Source organism: Phyllobates terribilis, unplaced genomic scaffold (assembly GCF_046119375.1).
Source record: "Phyllobates terribilis strain yellow unplaced genomic scaffold, ASM4611937v1 Scaffold_1__5_contigs__length_1240528914, whole genome shotgun sequence".
Lineage (NCBI taxonomy): Eukaryota > Metazoa > Chordata > Amphibia > Anura > Dendrobatidae > Phyllobates > Phyllobates terribilis.
In genome coordinates, this window is record NW_027362761.1 from 789070930 (window position 1) to 789087248 (window position 16319).

Sequence of the window (16319 nt, forward strand, 5' to 3'; positions counted from 1 at the left end):
TTTTTTCCACACCTTCCTAAACCTTTTGAACAGGACTGTATATATTAGGTGGTGTCACAAAATTGCACTCTCAAAACATTTGGTACAGTAAAGATAAAGTGGCCAACTCCTCTGAGACCTACTTGTCAGATAAAGTTTGCAATGAACAATGTAAATTTTACCAAAATATGTATAAATAAATGTTAAAAGTACGATTCAATATAACATTTGAAATGGCGTGGAAATAAATAGATTCTATGAGGACTTGAAATATATTTAGATGCATGGTGTAGACTTCCCAAAAACCCTTTAACATCTAATTTTACAAAATGCAACAATGCATTCAAATGTACATTTTCATAGTTCGTAAAAAAAAAAGGCATTTCATTCATATTCAAGGACAGCGCAGTGCAAAATGTTCCTGTGGCTGGCTATTCATCCAGAGTCACAACAGTCTAGTACAGAGCCATTAGCCAAATTTGTATACAGAGGTTTTAGGCTTCATATCCACTACGAATATTGAATGTTTTAATTCCAATGTTATATAGCATTGGTCTCTATTTTTCTTATCAAAATGGACTTGTCATTTATTTTGCCCTAGAGTCTGAAATGTTTACCAAGGTAGAATATATGAGGAGAAAAGGAAAAGCATTTTTTTTCCCTCCATAGAACTATAATGAAACTTTGATATATTGCTACATTAGACTTTTACCTAGAAATAGTTCTGAAGAGCCTGTTCTTGCCTGTGGGAACATACATTTACGCAGGTAAATTGCATACTGTCTGTCAGCAGTAAAAAGATTGCATAAACATTTTGATCAGTATCTTATCAAGCCAATGAGTTGTGCTATTAAGTATCATGCATGCAAGTATGATATTCATCTTAAATATTAATTAATAGATTAGCAGTGCGCTGTCTTATACAAATTACATTTTAAAGTGAGGTGAAATCTGGGACACTTGCAAATTTCGTCTGCCATCAAAGGAAGGCAAAGCCGAAGCATTCCTGTAGGAGAGGAAGCTATTTCCATGTTGATTAATATCACAGCTAATGATTGTTCCCCTAGGCTTCAATGGTGCTGGAGAAAAACTCATTCAGTGTCTGGATGACAGATAAAAGGAGCTTTGTTCATTGACTGAGAACCCAAAACACAAACCTCACAGTGTTTGGTTTAACAGCACTGTCAGGAAATGTTACAGAAGGTAAATCTCTTAATTTAGCTCCATCTCACTTCTTAAGTTCTGTGATAAAAGTTCATGGGGTGTTGTATTTTTAAAAACAGGCCAAAGTCAAAGTAACTCTGCTTATGATGGAAAGTGTCAGCTACAGTATTAAGGAAAAAAGAAAACTGATTTGTAAGGATTTCTGCTAGGAACGTCTGCTTGCTTTAGAGAGTCTGTGAGAATTGTATTTGCATTATGCTTAAAGAAATGTTCCCCAAGTACAATCAACATTTCTAATCCTGTGTTCACACTTGATTGTTTTTCTCTTGCAATGTTAGATTTTGTAAAAACGCAAGGTTTTGAGCAAAAATATTAAAATAGTAAGAAATGAATAAAGTATTGTCTCCTTGAGATGATTTTTGGAAATATAATTGGAGATAATGAGACTAAAGGCAAGGAGCGGTCAGTCTGAATTCAAACACCTGATACTTTTGATTTGAAGCTAGAGAAGCTGCTATCAAAGGTGCCTGGCAGCAACATACTCTGCTCTCCCTATAGAACACATGCATCTTAGAAAAACAGCAATCTGAGGTATTTGAGCCTTTTAAAAAAAAAGTCTGTCAATCCCAAAACTCGATTTCAACTATTTATACAGTCTTATAGGGGACTTATAATCCTGTAAAACTCATAGATTTCCCTTTGTAGTACAGAAAAATAGTTTTACTTAATATGAAAATAATTGACGTCTGAGCATGTCCCCTTAGTGTCATGGGTGTGTCAGGGGTGACAGACAGTCATACGATGTCCTGCTATAGAAGGTCGCTGCGTTTGGCCTTACAAACATCTCCCTGATCCTTTTATGATTCCTCTCTCTTTAGGACCCAGCGGTGATCCTTACCTTGCTTGGGGATTATACCTTTCACTTTAGGAGCCTGAGGTATCCTCCTCACCTTTCTGCTGTTAATCAGCACTTCCTTGCTGTGTCTTAAATACACTCAGATCCTCAGAGAGTTGCTGGCGATAGTGTGCTATACCTATTCAGGCCTGGGATTCTAGTAGTCGACTAGAATTACCTTGGAGTTCCTTTGTGGATTGTTGCCGTGCTTTCTCCGGTGTCATCTTGGAGCTAAGTGTATTCCCCTGTTTGTTTGTCTTAGAAGCAACTAAGCACTATGATATATTTTGTATCATGTCTATTTCTACTGTAAGCAGTTTTGATTGATATTTGTATGTAGGAGTACCATCTACTTTGGTTACTATTATATAGATAATTGCTGCCACCTCATCTGGGTATACCCACCTTGTGCCTTTGTGTATTTTATCTCACTTTTTTATGTGTCTTTATTATGTGTTTTTTTAATTAATATATCAATAAAATTTACCTTTTATCTTTATAATTTCAGGCCTTTGTAAAGTTCTTATTTGGGAGATTTATTGTTCAAGTTAACTTAAATGGATTAAAAATAAAGTACACATTATAAAATGTTTAAAAAAAATAAAAAAATATATGAATTTTGAATCATTCCCTTTCCTCCCTTAAAAAATATATATGAAAATGTAATAAATATATACATATATATATTATAAAAGGAGTGTTGTTAGGCACTTAAATATGGGGCCTGGGCTCCGGATCAGAAATGCAGTGCCCCGAATCTCCTCAATCATGTTATCTTTTTTTTTTTTTCCAACAAACTTTATTTGTAAACACAGCCATGCACATATGCAGGATGCGCCTAATACAGCCCTGCGTGGTGCGTGCATATGATTAGCTGTGTAGCTCCTCGTCTTCATTCCATGATCCTTCTCTTCAGTGCCAGTAATAACAGACTTCCCTGTCTATATGCAGAGTGACTACACTGCATGGTGTTAGTATCAGCAAGGAAGAAAGGGAAGAGGTGGGGCGAGGCCAGGTATCTAGGGAGAACGAGACAGCCAGTGCCAAGGAGGATGGGAAAAACTGCTGAGGAGAAGGGAGATGGGAGAAGCTACGAAGGAGAAGGAAGAAACAGTACTGAGGAGAGGGGAGAAATATGTCAGTCATTAGGAGAGTGGAGTAATATTCCTAAGGAGAGGGGAGAAACCTTACAGTACTTTCCTTCTTTGGCTGCAACTCACACACAGAAGCCCCCTCCCTTGGACAGGTGTTGAGCAGTGGAGCTGGCTTAAATAGAGAATTTATTTATTAATCAATGTGTATATAATACCAAATTTTAAATATCATATGCATAGAAAAAGGGACAAGAGAGTGCAAAGTGCCTATACAAAGCCCCCAAGGTGTAATGCGTCCCATTCATATGGAGTAGAGTCACTATGGCCGCTAAAAAACCACATAGCTAGTCAGGGATAAATGTACAGAGTGCTCCTACCAAAATCAGATCGCAATCACCACTAAAGTAGTGACCTGAGTAGATAAGAAAAGGCTCAACTGTCGTGTGCCAAAAAATTAATGTACTTATCACACTAACAGGCCAAGACTGAATAGGAACACCAAGGGGGGGCCACAGGGTAGCTGGCGCACCTCGACGCGCGTATCGCTGTTACAAGGCAGCTTTCTCAAGAGGAAGGGCTTTGTATAGTCACTTTGCACTTTCTTGTCCCTTTTTCTATGCATATGATATTTAAAATTTGGTATTGTATACACATTGATTAATAAATAAATTCTCTATTTAAACCAGCTGTACTCCTAGTTCCTTTTGTTTCTAATATGACTTGAGTAGGCTCTCTGGGTTAGCCCCGGTTATCCGGGATTTAAACCCAGTCCTTTTACATTTGATATGTTGGTCATTGTTTATAAGGTGATGAGCAGTGCCTGGTTTTCTCCATACATACCGCTTAGAATTATCACCAAAAAGTTCTATCTTCGTCTCATCAGACCAGAGAATCTTATTCCTCATAGTCTGGGAGTCCTTCATGTATTTTTGAGCAAACTCTATGCGGGCTTTCATATGTCTTGCACTTAGGAGAGGCTTCCGTCGGGCCACTCTGCCATAAAAGCCCCACTGGTGGAGGGCTGCAGTGATAGTTGACTTTGTGGAACTTTCTCCCATCTCCCTACTGCATCTCTGGAGCTCAGCCACAGTGATCTTGGGGTTCTTCTTTACCTCTCTCACCAAGGCTCTTCTCCCACGATTGCTCAGTTTGGCTGGACGGCCAGGTCTAGGAAGACTTCTGGTGGTCCCATACTTCCATTTAAGGATTATGGAGGCCACTGTGCTCTTAGGAACCTTGAGTAATGCAGAAATTCTTTTGTAACCTTGGCCAGATCTGTGCCTTGCCACAATTCTGTCTCTGAGCTCCTTGGGCAGTTCCTTTGAGCTCATGATTCTCATTTGGTCTGACATGCACTGTGAGCTGTGAGGTCTTATATAGACAGGTGTGTGCCTTTCCAAATCAAGTCCTATCAGTTTAATTAAACACAACTGTACTCCAATGAAGGAGTAGAACCATCTCAAGGAGGATCACAAGGAAATGGACAGCTTGTGACTTAAATATGAGATTCTGAGCAAAGGGTCTCAATACTTATGACTATGTGATATTTCAGTTTTACTTTTTTAATAAATTTGCAAACATTTCTACATTTATGTTTTTTTTCAGTCAAGATGGGGTGCAGAGTGTACTTTAATGAGAAAAACAATAACTTTTTAGAATTTACCAAATGGCTGCAATGAAACAAAGAGTGAAAAATTTAAAGGGGTCTGAATACTTTCCGTACCCACTGTATTTCAGTTCTTCAATACAAAAAATTAAACTCATATATTATATACAGTCATTACAGAGTGATCTATTTCAAGTGTTTATTTCTGTTAATGTTGATGATTATGGCTTACAGCCAATGAAAACACAAAAATCATTATCTCAGTAAATTAGAATACTTTATAACAACAGCTTGAAAAATGTTTTTAAAATCCGAAATGTTGGCCTACTGAAATGTATGCTCAGTAAATGCACTCAATATTTGGTCGGGGCTCCTTTTGCATCAATTACTGCATCAATATGGCGTGACATAGAGGCGATCAGCCTGTGGCACTGCTGAGGTGTTATGGAATTTGAGGTTGCTTTGATAGCAGCCTTCAGCTCGTCTGCCTTGCTGGGTCTGGTGTCTCTCATCTTCCTCTTGACAATACCCCATAGATTCTCTATGAGGTTAAGGTCAGGCGAGTTTGCTGGCCAATCAAGCACAGTGATACTGTTGTTTTTAAACCAGGTATTAGTACTTTTGGCAGTGTGAACAGGTGCCAAGTCCTGCTGGAGAATGAAATTTCCATCTCCCAAAAGCTTGTCGGCAGAGGGAAGCATGAAGTGCTCTAAAATTTCCTGGTAGACGGCTGCGCTGACATTGGTCTTGATAAAACACAGTGTGCCTACACCAGCAGATGACATGGCTCCACAAACCATCACTGATAGTGGAAACTTCACACTAGACCTCAAACAGCTTGGATTGTAGCCTCTCCTCTTTTCCTTCAGACTCTGGAACCTTGATTTCCAAATGAAATGCAAAATTTACTTTCATCTGAAAACAACACCTTGGACCACTGAGAAACAGTCCAGGTCTTTTTCTCCATGGCCCAGGTAAGACGCTTCTGGCGTTGTCTATTGCTCATGAGTGGCTTGACACAAGGAATGCGACACTTGTAGCCCATGTCCTGGATACGTGTGTGTGGTGGCTCTTGAAGCAATGACTCCAGGAGCAGTCCACTCCTTGTGAATCTCCCCCAAATTTTTGAATGGCCTTTTCTTAACAATCCTTTCAAGGCTGCGGTTACCCTGGTTGCTTGTGCACCTTTTTCTACCACACATTTTCCTTCCACTCAACTTTCCATTAATATGCTTGGATACAGAACTCTGTGAACAGCCAGCTTCTTTAGCAATGACCTTTTGTGGCTTACCCTCCTTGTGGAGTGTGTCAATTACTGCCTTACGGACATCTGTCAAGTCAGCAGTCTTCCCCATGATTGTGGAGCCTACTGAAACAGACTAAGGGACCTTTTTAAACGTATAGGAAGCCTTAGCGGTTATTTTTTGTTAATTATTCTAATTTACTGAGATAATGACTTTTGTGTTTTCATTGGCTGTAAGCCATAATCATCAACATTAACAGAAATAAACACTTGAAATAGATCATTCTGTTTGTAATGACTCCATATAATATATGAGTTTCACTTTTTGTATTGAAGAACTGAAATAAATTAATTTTTTGATGATATTCTAGTTTTGTGAGAAGCACCTGTGTATATATATACAGTACAGACCAAAAGTTTGGACACACCTTCTCATTTAAAGATTTTTCTGTATTTTCATGACTTTGAAAATTGTACATTCACACTGAAGGCATCAAAACTATGAATTAACACATGTGGAATTATATACTTAACAAAAAAGTGTGAAACAACTGAAAATATGTCTTATATTCTCAGTTCTTCAAAGTAGCCACCTTTTGCTTTGATGACTGCTTTGCACACTCTTGGCATTCTCTTGATGAGCTTCAAGAGGTAGTCACCGGGAATGGTCTTCCAACAATCTTGAAGGAGTTCCCAGAGATGCTTAGCACTTGTTGGCCCTTTTGCCTTCACTCTGCGGTCCAGCTCACCCCAAACCATCTCGATTGGGTTCAGGTCTGGTGATTGTGGAGGCCAGGTCATCTGGCGTAGCACCCCATCACTCTCCTTCTTGGTCAAATAGCCCTTACACAGCCTGGAGGTGTGTTTGGGGTCATTGTCCTGTTGAAAAATAAATGATGGTCCAGCTAAATGCAAACTGGATGGAATAGCATGCCGCTGCAAGATGCTGTGGTAGCCATGCTGGTTCAGTATGCCTTCAATTTTGAATGAATCCTCAACAGTGTCACCAGCAAAGCACCCCCACACCATCACACCTCCTCCTCCATGCTTCACGGGGGGGGGAACCAGGCATGTAGAGTCCATCCGTTCACCTTTTCTGCGTCGCACAAAGACACGGTGGTTGTAACCAAAGATCTCAAATTTGGACTCATCAGACCAAAGCACAGATTTCCACTGGTCTAATGTCCATTGCTTGTGTTCTTTAGCCCAAACAAGTCTCTTCTGCTTGTTGCCTGTCCTTAGCAGTGGTTTCCTAGCAGCTATTTTAACATGAAGGCCTGCTGCACAAAGTCTCCTCTTAACAGTTGTTGTAGAGATGTGTCTTCTGCTAGAACTCTGTGTGGCATTGACCTGATCTCTAATCTGAGCTGCGGTTAACCTGCGATTTCTGAGGCTGGTGACTCGGATAAACTTATCCTCACAAGCAGAGTTGACTCTTGGTCTTCCTTTCCTGGGGCGGTCCTCATGTGAGCCAGTTTCTTTGTAGTGCTTGATGGATTTTGCAACTGCACTTGGGGACACTTTCAAAGTTTGCCCAAATTTTCGGACTGACTGACCTTCATTTCTTAAAGTAATGATAGCCAATCATTTTTCTTTACTTAGCTGCTTTTTTCTTGCCATAATACAAATTCTAACAGTATATTCAGTAGGACTATCAGCTGTGTATCCACTTGACTTCTGCACAACACAACTGATGGTCCCAACCCCATTTATAAGGCAAGAAATCCCACTTATTAAACCTGACAGGGCACACCTGTGAAGTGAAAACCATTTCCGGTGCCTAGCTCTTGAAGCTCATCAAGAGAATGCCAAGAGTGTGCAAAGCAGTCATCAAAGCAAAAGGTGGCTACTTTGAAGAACTTAGAATATAAGACATATTTTCAGTTGTTTCACACTTTTTTGTTAAGTATATAATTCCACATGTGTTAATTCATAGTTTTGATGCCTTCAGTGTGAATACACAATTTTCAAAGTCATGAAAATACAGAAAAATCTTTAAACGAGAAGGTGTGTCCAAACTTTTGGTCTGTACTTTTCACACAAGCAAGGGCATGTGTCATTGGCAGTGTATGTCACATGTCCTTGCCCTATAAGACCAAGCCATTTTCCCCGTCGCCACCATTTTCTCACTGCTGCAGCTGCGTGTTAGACGGCACCGCTGTGGCTGTGTGCGCTATACCTTGTTAATTTCAAGCCAATTTTCGCACAAATATACAGATAGCTTGGGAGTAGGGAATAGTTGTGATTGCAGTCCTTTTAAGGACTAGGTTACAGCATTTCCTACGACTTTTATCAAGCAGGTCTGTGCTCTTAAATAGATAGGTTGTGGGAGTAAAGACTAATTGTAATTGGAGTCCTTTTCAGGACTAGGTTACATCAGTTCCTATCAGTTTTTGCAAGGCAGGTCTGTGCCAGTGCTGTGCAAGTTTTTTTCACAGCATTTGGCTGAATCTAGCAAAGCTAATCCTTTTTGGCCTATTGCAGAGTGTGTTAGTCAGTGGAGTAGCCTATCTGTGTTGCAAGATATACCACCTGTGTATAGAATACCAATTTTTTTACTGCACCTAGTGAAGTAAAATCTTTTGGGCATAGCATCATTCTATTAGTCCATCTATACTGACCTTCATCAGGTTGCAAACTGAATCTAATTTTTTTCTGCATCTAGCTCTGAAAAAATATTGGGCTTCTAGCTGTGTGTGGGTCTTGTTCTATTAATCCATCTATACTGACCTCCATCAGGTTGCAAACTGAATCTAATTTTTTTCTGCATCTAGCTCTGAAAAAATATTGGGCTTCTAGCTGTGTGTGGGTCTTGTTCTATTAATCCATCTATACTGACCTCCATCAGGTTGCAAACTGAATATAATTTTTTTCTGCATCTAGCTCTGAAAAAATATTTGGCCTTCTAGTAGTGTATCGGACTTTCTCTATTAGTCCATCTATACTGACCTCCATCAGGTTGCAAATTAAAAATTATTTTTATCTGCATCTACAGTACCTCTGAAAAAATATTTGGGCTTCTAGCTGTGTGTGGGACTTGTTGTATTAGTCCATCTATACTGACCTCCATCAGGTTGCAAACTGAATATATTTTTTTCTGCATCTACCTCTGAAAAAATATTGGGCTTCTAGCTGTGTGTGGGACTTGTTGTATTAGTCCATCTATACTGACCTCCATCAGGTTGCAAACTGAATATATTTTTTTCTGCATCTACCTCTGAAAAAATATTGGGCTTCTAGCTGTGTGTGGGACTTGTTGTATTAGTCCATCTATACTGACCTCCATCAAGTTGCAAACTGAATATATTTTTTTCTGCATCTACCTCTGAAAAAATATTGGGCTTCTAGCTGTGTGTGGGTCTTGTTCTATTAATCCATCTATACTGACCTCCATCAGGTTGCAAACTGAATATAATTTTTTTCTGCATCTAGCTCTGAAAAAATATTTGGCCTTCTAGTAGTGTGTCGGACTTTCTCTATTAGTCCATCTATAATGACCTCCATCAGGTTGCAAATTAAAAATAATTTTTATCTGCATCTACAGTACCTCTGAAAAAATATTTGGGCTTCTAGCTGTGTGTGGGACTTGTTGTATTAGTCCATCCATACTGACCTCCATCAGGTTGCAAACTGAATATATTTTTTTCTGCATCTACCTCTGAAAAAATATTGGGCTTCTAGCTGTGTGTGGGACTTGTTGTATTAGTCCATCTATACTGACCTCCATCAGGTTGCAAACTGAATATATTTTTTTCTGCATCTACCTCTGAAAAAATATTGGGCTTCTAGCTGTGTGTGGGACTTGTTGTATTAGTCCATCTATACTGACCTCCATCAGGTTGCAAACTGAATATATTTTTTTCTGCATCTACCTCTGAAAAAATATTGGGCTTCTAGCTGTGTGTGGGTCTTGTTCTATTAATCCATCTATACAGACCTCCATCAGGTTGCAAACTGAATATAATTTTTTTCTGCATCTAGCTCTGAAAAAATATTTGGCCTTCTAGTAGTGTGTCGGACTTTCTCTATTAGTCCATCTATACTGACCTCCATCAGGTTGCAAATTAAAAATAATTTTTATCTGCATCTACAGTACCTCTGAAAAAATATTTGGGCTTCTAGCTGTGTGTGGGACTTGTTGTATTAGTCCATCTATACTGACCTCCATCAGGTTGCAAACTGAATATATTTTTTTCTGCATCAACCTCTGAAAAAATATTGGGCTTCTAGCTGTGTGTGGGACTTGTTGTATTAGTCCATCTATACTGACCTCCATCAGGTTGCAAATTGAATATAATTTTTTTCTGCATCTAACCCAGCCAATAGTTTTGGCCTAATACCACAGTTTGGCCACTCAGCTCTGCTCGGTTACCATCCATTGTTTTTTTGTGCAAACAACTCCAGAGTTGTGAATTAGTTAACCACCAAAATGAGTGGAAAAAGGCCTGCTGCTGGTGGAAAGGGGAATAGGCGTGTTGGGAAGGGGAAAAAAGGTTGTGTCCGTGGGGTAGGTGTTAAAGCAACAGTAATATCTGCAGAAGAAAGACCATCTTCCAGCCAAACTAAAATGTCTACTTCTTTTAGCGGACAATGTGATAAGATCCCTTTCTTACGGCCACGCCAATCGCTACAAATTCCAGATGAGGCACAAAAACAGCAGGTGCTTCAACGGATATCAAGTGCTCCTTTAAGTGGGCTCTCCTCCACATCAACTTCAACATCACAAATACTCCAGTCCTCAAAGGTGTCACCCAAATCGCACTTGCTTCCTCACAGCTCCCAAATCTCCAGCTGTCCGTCTGAGTATGAGGTAGAACAGATGGTTGAGTCTGCAGAGCTGTTTACTCATACTATAGCCTGGGAATCAGAGGTCGACTCCAGCACTTCTGTGAATCCAGACGAGGAAATGATCTGCACTGATGCCCAGAATCTTTATGATTCGGATCCAGGACCAGACGCAGAAGGTTCTGACCATAATGTAGACCCTCATTCCCAAACTGTAACTCCTGTTGGTGGAGACAATGAGGAAGACGATGATAAGACTCAAATACCTGATTGGAGCGACAACTTTAGTTTTTTGTCAGGGCAGGAACAGGTTGGCTCTGAGGACGACGGGTGTGATAACACACAGGGTGATGATGATGAGGTTGGAGATCCCACTTACTGTCAACCCACAGTCAGCCAAGAGATGAGGTCAGCAGAGGAGGTGGAGGAAGATGCTAGTGACGACGAGGTCAGGTTGCGCCTTCCTGGACAGAGACGTAGTACTGGAAGCACGTCAACAACTGCATCCTCAAACACAACTCTGCCTCTCACCACAAGTCGTGGTGGCTCTTCAGGTCGCATGGGTGCTAAGCCTTGCATAGCCTGGGCATTTTTTCAGATCGATAAAGATGACCCAACTCGTGTTATCTGTAACATTTGTCAGCAAAAGCTAAGTAGAGGCCAAAAAATACATAGTTTGAGTACTTCATGCATGAACCGGCACATGGACATGAAGCATAAGTTGCAGTGGGAAGCTCAGTGTGCTACAATGCGGCCTAGCCGGCCGGGCCAACCACCGTCTGCCATATCTTGTGCATCCGCGGCCTCTTCATCCTCTGTGACTGGGGGGACAGCAGTCACACCTGTTTTGGGGCGCAGACCTGCCACCTCTTTACCCGCAACAGCCAGCGTGATTGGCAGGTCATCATTTTCTTTGGAGGTGGGAACACCAGCTGGTGTTGAGCGCTGTCCGACATCGATAGCACCACCTTTGGATCAAGGCAACCTAACATGTCCGCCTGCATCTTCCTCACAGACCGGCAGTTTGCCGGGGACACCCTTATCAACCCCGTCTAAGCACAATAGCCAGCCCTCGGTCCCTCAGATGTGGACAAGTAAAAGACCATTTCATCCTAGCCATGAGAAAGCTAAGAGGTTGAATTTCACCATCTGCAAGCTCTTGGCTACAGAAATGCTGCCTTTCCGCCTGGTGGACACAGAGGATTTTCGAGACCTTATGTCCGTCGCAGTGCCCCAGTACCAGATGCCCAGTCGGCACTACTTCTCAAAGAAAGGTGTGCCTGCGCTCCACCAGCATGTCGCACACAACATCACCGCTTCTTTGAGAAACTCTGTGTGTGACAGGGTGCATTTCACCACAGACACTTGGACGAGTAGGCATGGACAGGGGCGTTACATGTCGCTGACTGGGCACTGGGTAACTATGGTGACAGCAGGACAAGGGGCTGCTGTCCAAGTCTTGCCGTCCCCACGAGTTGTGCGTCAATCCTCTTTATGTCAAAGTTCCTCCACTGCTTCTGCCTCCTCAACCTCCTCTCGGTCTTCCACCTGCACCCAAAGCCTGTCTGGTCATGCCACAAGCTTTCTAACTGCGCAGAAGGGATCCTGCACACCTCCTTACTATGCTGGCAGTAGGGCTCAACGTCTTCAGGCGGTTTTTACATTGAAATGTCTGGGAAATGTGAGTCACACAGCTGAGGAGTTGTGGTCAGCTCTGGAGAACCAATTTCATGAATGGTTGTCTCCACTGGACCTGAAACCAGGGAAGGCCGTGTGCGACAATGCTGCAAACCTGGGTGCGGCCCTTCGCCGGGGCAATGTCACACACGTGCCTTGTATGGCTCACGTGTTGAACCTGGTTGTCCAGCAATTTTTAGCCCACTATCCCAGACTAGATGGCCTTCTGCAGAGGGCACGGTCGCTGTGTGCTCACTTCCGCCGTTCGCATCCCGCAGCTCAGCGACTTACATCTCTACAGAAGTCGTTGGGCCTGCCACTTCACCGGCTAAAATGCGATGTGCCTACCCGGTGGAATTCAACTCTGCACATGTTGCAGCGACTGTGGCAGCACCGACAAGCCCTGGTGCAATACGTTCTGACGTATAGCCTGGGCCAACGAGATTCAGAGGTGGGGCAAATCACGCTGGAGGAGTGGTCTCAGATCAGGGACCTATGCACCCTTCTGCACAGTTTTGAAATGGTGACGAAGATGTTTAGTGCTGACGATGCCATTATCAGCATGACTATTCCGGTGATTTACATGCTGGAGCACATGTTAAACAGAATTCGGAGTCAGGTGGTGGCACAAGAGGAGGTGGAGGAAGTAGAGGAGGAGGAGTTGTATGCGGAAGGGCTAACATCTGCAAGGTCCAGACGGTCGGCAGCACCAAGGCGGCAGGCATGTGAGGGTGGGGGAGATAGTTTTACCAGGGCGCATGGTAGCAGCCAAACTAGTGAGGAAGGTGCAGGAGCCCAGGAAGGAGTGGAGGACGAACTGATGGAAGACTCATCAGATGAGGGAGACCTTGATCACATTTCTGTTGTGCGAGGTTGGGGGGAGAGGACAGAGGAAGGAAGCATGATTGTTACCTCGCCACCAACACAACAGGGACTTGGTGCTCCTGGATGCGCAACACACATGAGTGCCTTCTTGCTGCACTACCTGCAACATGACCCTCGAATTGTGAGAATTAGAAATAATCCTGACTACTGGGTTGCCACACTGTTAGATCCCCGGTACAAAAGTAAATTTGCAGAAATTATTCCTGCCATAGAAAGGGATGCACGCATGCAGGAGTATCAGCAGAGACTGTTGCAGAATCTTACATGTGCTTTTCCACAAAATACCAGTGGTGCACGTAGTGAATCTCACAGTTCCAACTTGCCAACCGTGGGACCGTCAAGTGTTCAGCACTCAAACCGTAACAGAACCACAGTATCTGCTGGTAACATCAATTTTGCGGAATCATTTCACCACTTTTTTAGCCCATCCTTTGCAAGGCCACAGGAGACAAGAAGTCTGACACATAGTCAACGCCTAGAGACGATGGTACAGGAGTATCTCCAAGTAAACATTGAAGCCACGACTGTGTCACTGGACCCTTGCTCTTTTTGGGCTTCCAATCTGGATAAATGGCCGGAGCTAGCCACTTACGCCTTGGAGATCTTGTCATGCCCCGCAGCCAGCGTTCTGTCTGAACGTGTGTTCAGCGCTGCTGGTGGTGTGCTGACAGATAAGCGCACGCGGCTCTCCACTGATAATGTAGACAGACACACGTTCATAAAGATGAACAAATCATGGATCCGAAACGACTTTTCTACCCCTGTGTCATCCTGGGGAGAGTAAAAGCTTGATGATTGGTTAAAATCACCCTACCAACCGTTTTAAGCTTTCAAATTACTAATCATGTTTATCTGTATCTTGACTGGAAAATAATTTGGGCTTTGTAGCAGTGTGCAGCACTGATCCTATTAGGCCATCTATACTAAAGCTTCACCAGATTTAAAATTAAAAATAATTTTTAGCTGCATCTAGCCCGGAAAATAATTTTGGGGCTCCGAGATGCGCAAGACACATAAGTGCCTTCTTGCTGCACTACCTGCAGCATGACCCTCATATTGTCAGAATTCGAAGTAATCATGACTACTGGGTTGCCACACTCTTAGATCCCCCAAACTTTTCGATCAACCTTTTCATTTTAATAAAGACCAAAAAAATGGTCATTTTTGAAATTATAAGCATTAGCAGGTTGTTAGAAACTGAAATCAAACAGTTTTCAACTCAAAACTTTATTCTAGGTGATGTTACATTTTCACATAGGACCCCTTGTTCGAAAGGAGCTTCTGAACTCTCTCGTCCATTGAATTTGTCAGGTTTTGGATGGTTTCTGCTTCAATTGTTTTGCATGAGGACAGAATACCCTCCCAGAGCTGTTGCTTAGATGTGAACTGCCTCCCGCCATCATACACTCCTTTTAATGATGCTCCAAAGGTTCTGAATGGGGTAGAGGTCAGGGGAGCATGGGGGTCACACCATAAGTTTGTCCCCTTTTATGCCCATATCAGCCAGAGATGCAGATGTTTTATGTGCAGCATGAGATGGTGCATTATCATGCAGAAAAATGATCTTGCTGTGAAATACACGGTTCTTCTTCTTGAACCATGGCAGGAAGTGCTGTTTGAGAAAATCCACATACATTATGGAGTTCATCTTTAGCGCCTTCAGGGATCCTAAAGGGGCCGACAATCTCTCTCCCCATGATTCCAGCCCAAAACATTACTCCACCTCCTCCTTGTTGGCGCTGTAGCCGTGTTTGCGTGGGGTGTCCATCAACCAGCCATCCTCCACTCCATCCATCTGGACCATCGAGCGCTGCACGGCACTCATCCGTGAACAAAACTGTTTTGAAATCAGTCTTCATGTAATGTTTGGCCCACTGGAGCCGTTTCTGCTTGTGTGAAGTGGATAGAGGAGGTCGACAGGATGGCGTATGCACAGCTGCAAACCTCTGAAGGACCCTGCATCTTGTTGTTCGGGGGACGTTGGAGGCACAAGCAGCTTCAAAAACTTGTCTGCTGCTATGACAAGGCTTTTCTGCCGCTGCTCTTTCAACCTGACGTAATTGCCTGTAGGAAAGAGTCCTCAATTTGCCCTTATCAGCACGCACACGTGTGTACTGTGAATCAGCTACATACTTCTTGATTGCCAAGACACTTCATCCTGATCATCGCACAATGTTGATTGTAGTCATGCCTTGACCTAAACACTCCACAATTTGTTGCTTCTCAGCAGCCGACACATCCTTTTTCTTTCCCATTTTGGCAGAAAATGTAGGCTGCTTAATAATGTGAGATAGCCTTCTTAAGTAGTCTTGCCTTTCATTGGACACACCTGCCAAACTAATTAGCACAGGTGTCTGCAATTGCTTACAGTGATATAAAGATCCCTGACACACATCACCATCAATGAGTTTAACTGACAAACAAACAAATTCTTCCCTTATCACTCCTAAACACTTTTTGCATAATAATTTGGAACGCAGTGTACATGTGCTTTTCCACAAAACACCAGCGGTTCACGTAGTGAATCTTACAGTTCTAACTTGCCAACCGTGGTCTGTATGGAGTTGTTCAATAAAGGGCCCAAAATTAAGATAACATAGATGGGAGAGGTCTCTATGAATAGGAATTCCTAAGTATTTGATACCCTGTGAGGGACAGGCAAAGGGAAAGTTGGACTGGATGGAATCCTATATGGATTTGGGGAGGGAGACATCGAGGGCCTCAGACTTCGCTGCATTGATTTTAAAATTTGACCATGTAACAAAGTGATCTATTTCAGCCATAACAGCAGGGATGGATATATGTGATTGAGTGATATATACTAGGACATCATCAGCAAATAGAGAGCACTTGTACTCGGTGCCTCCCACCTCAATCCACCTAATATTGGGGTTATGGCGAATTGATGAGAGCAGGTGCTCCGTCACTAGGATGTATAAGAGAGGGGACAGAGGACATCCCTGCCTTGTCCCATTGGTGATTGTGAAAGGT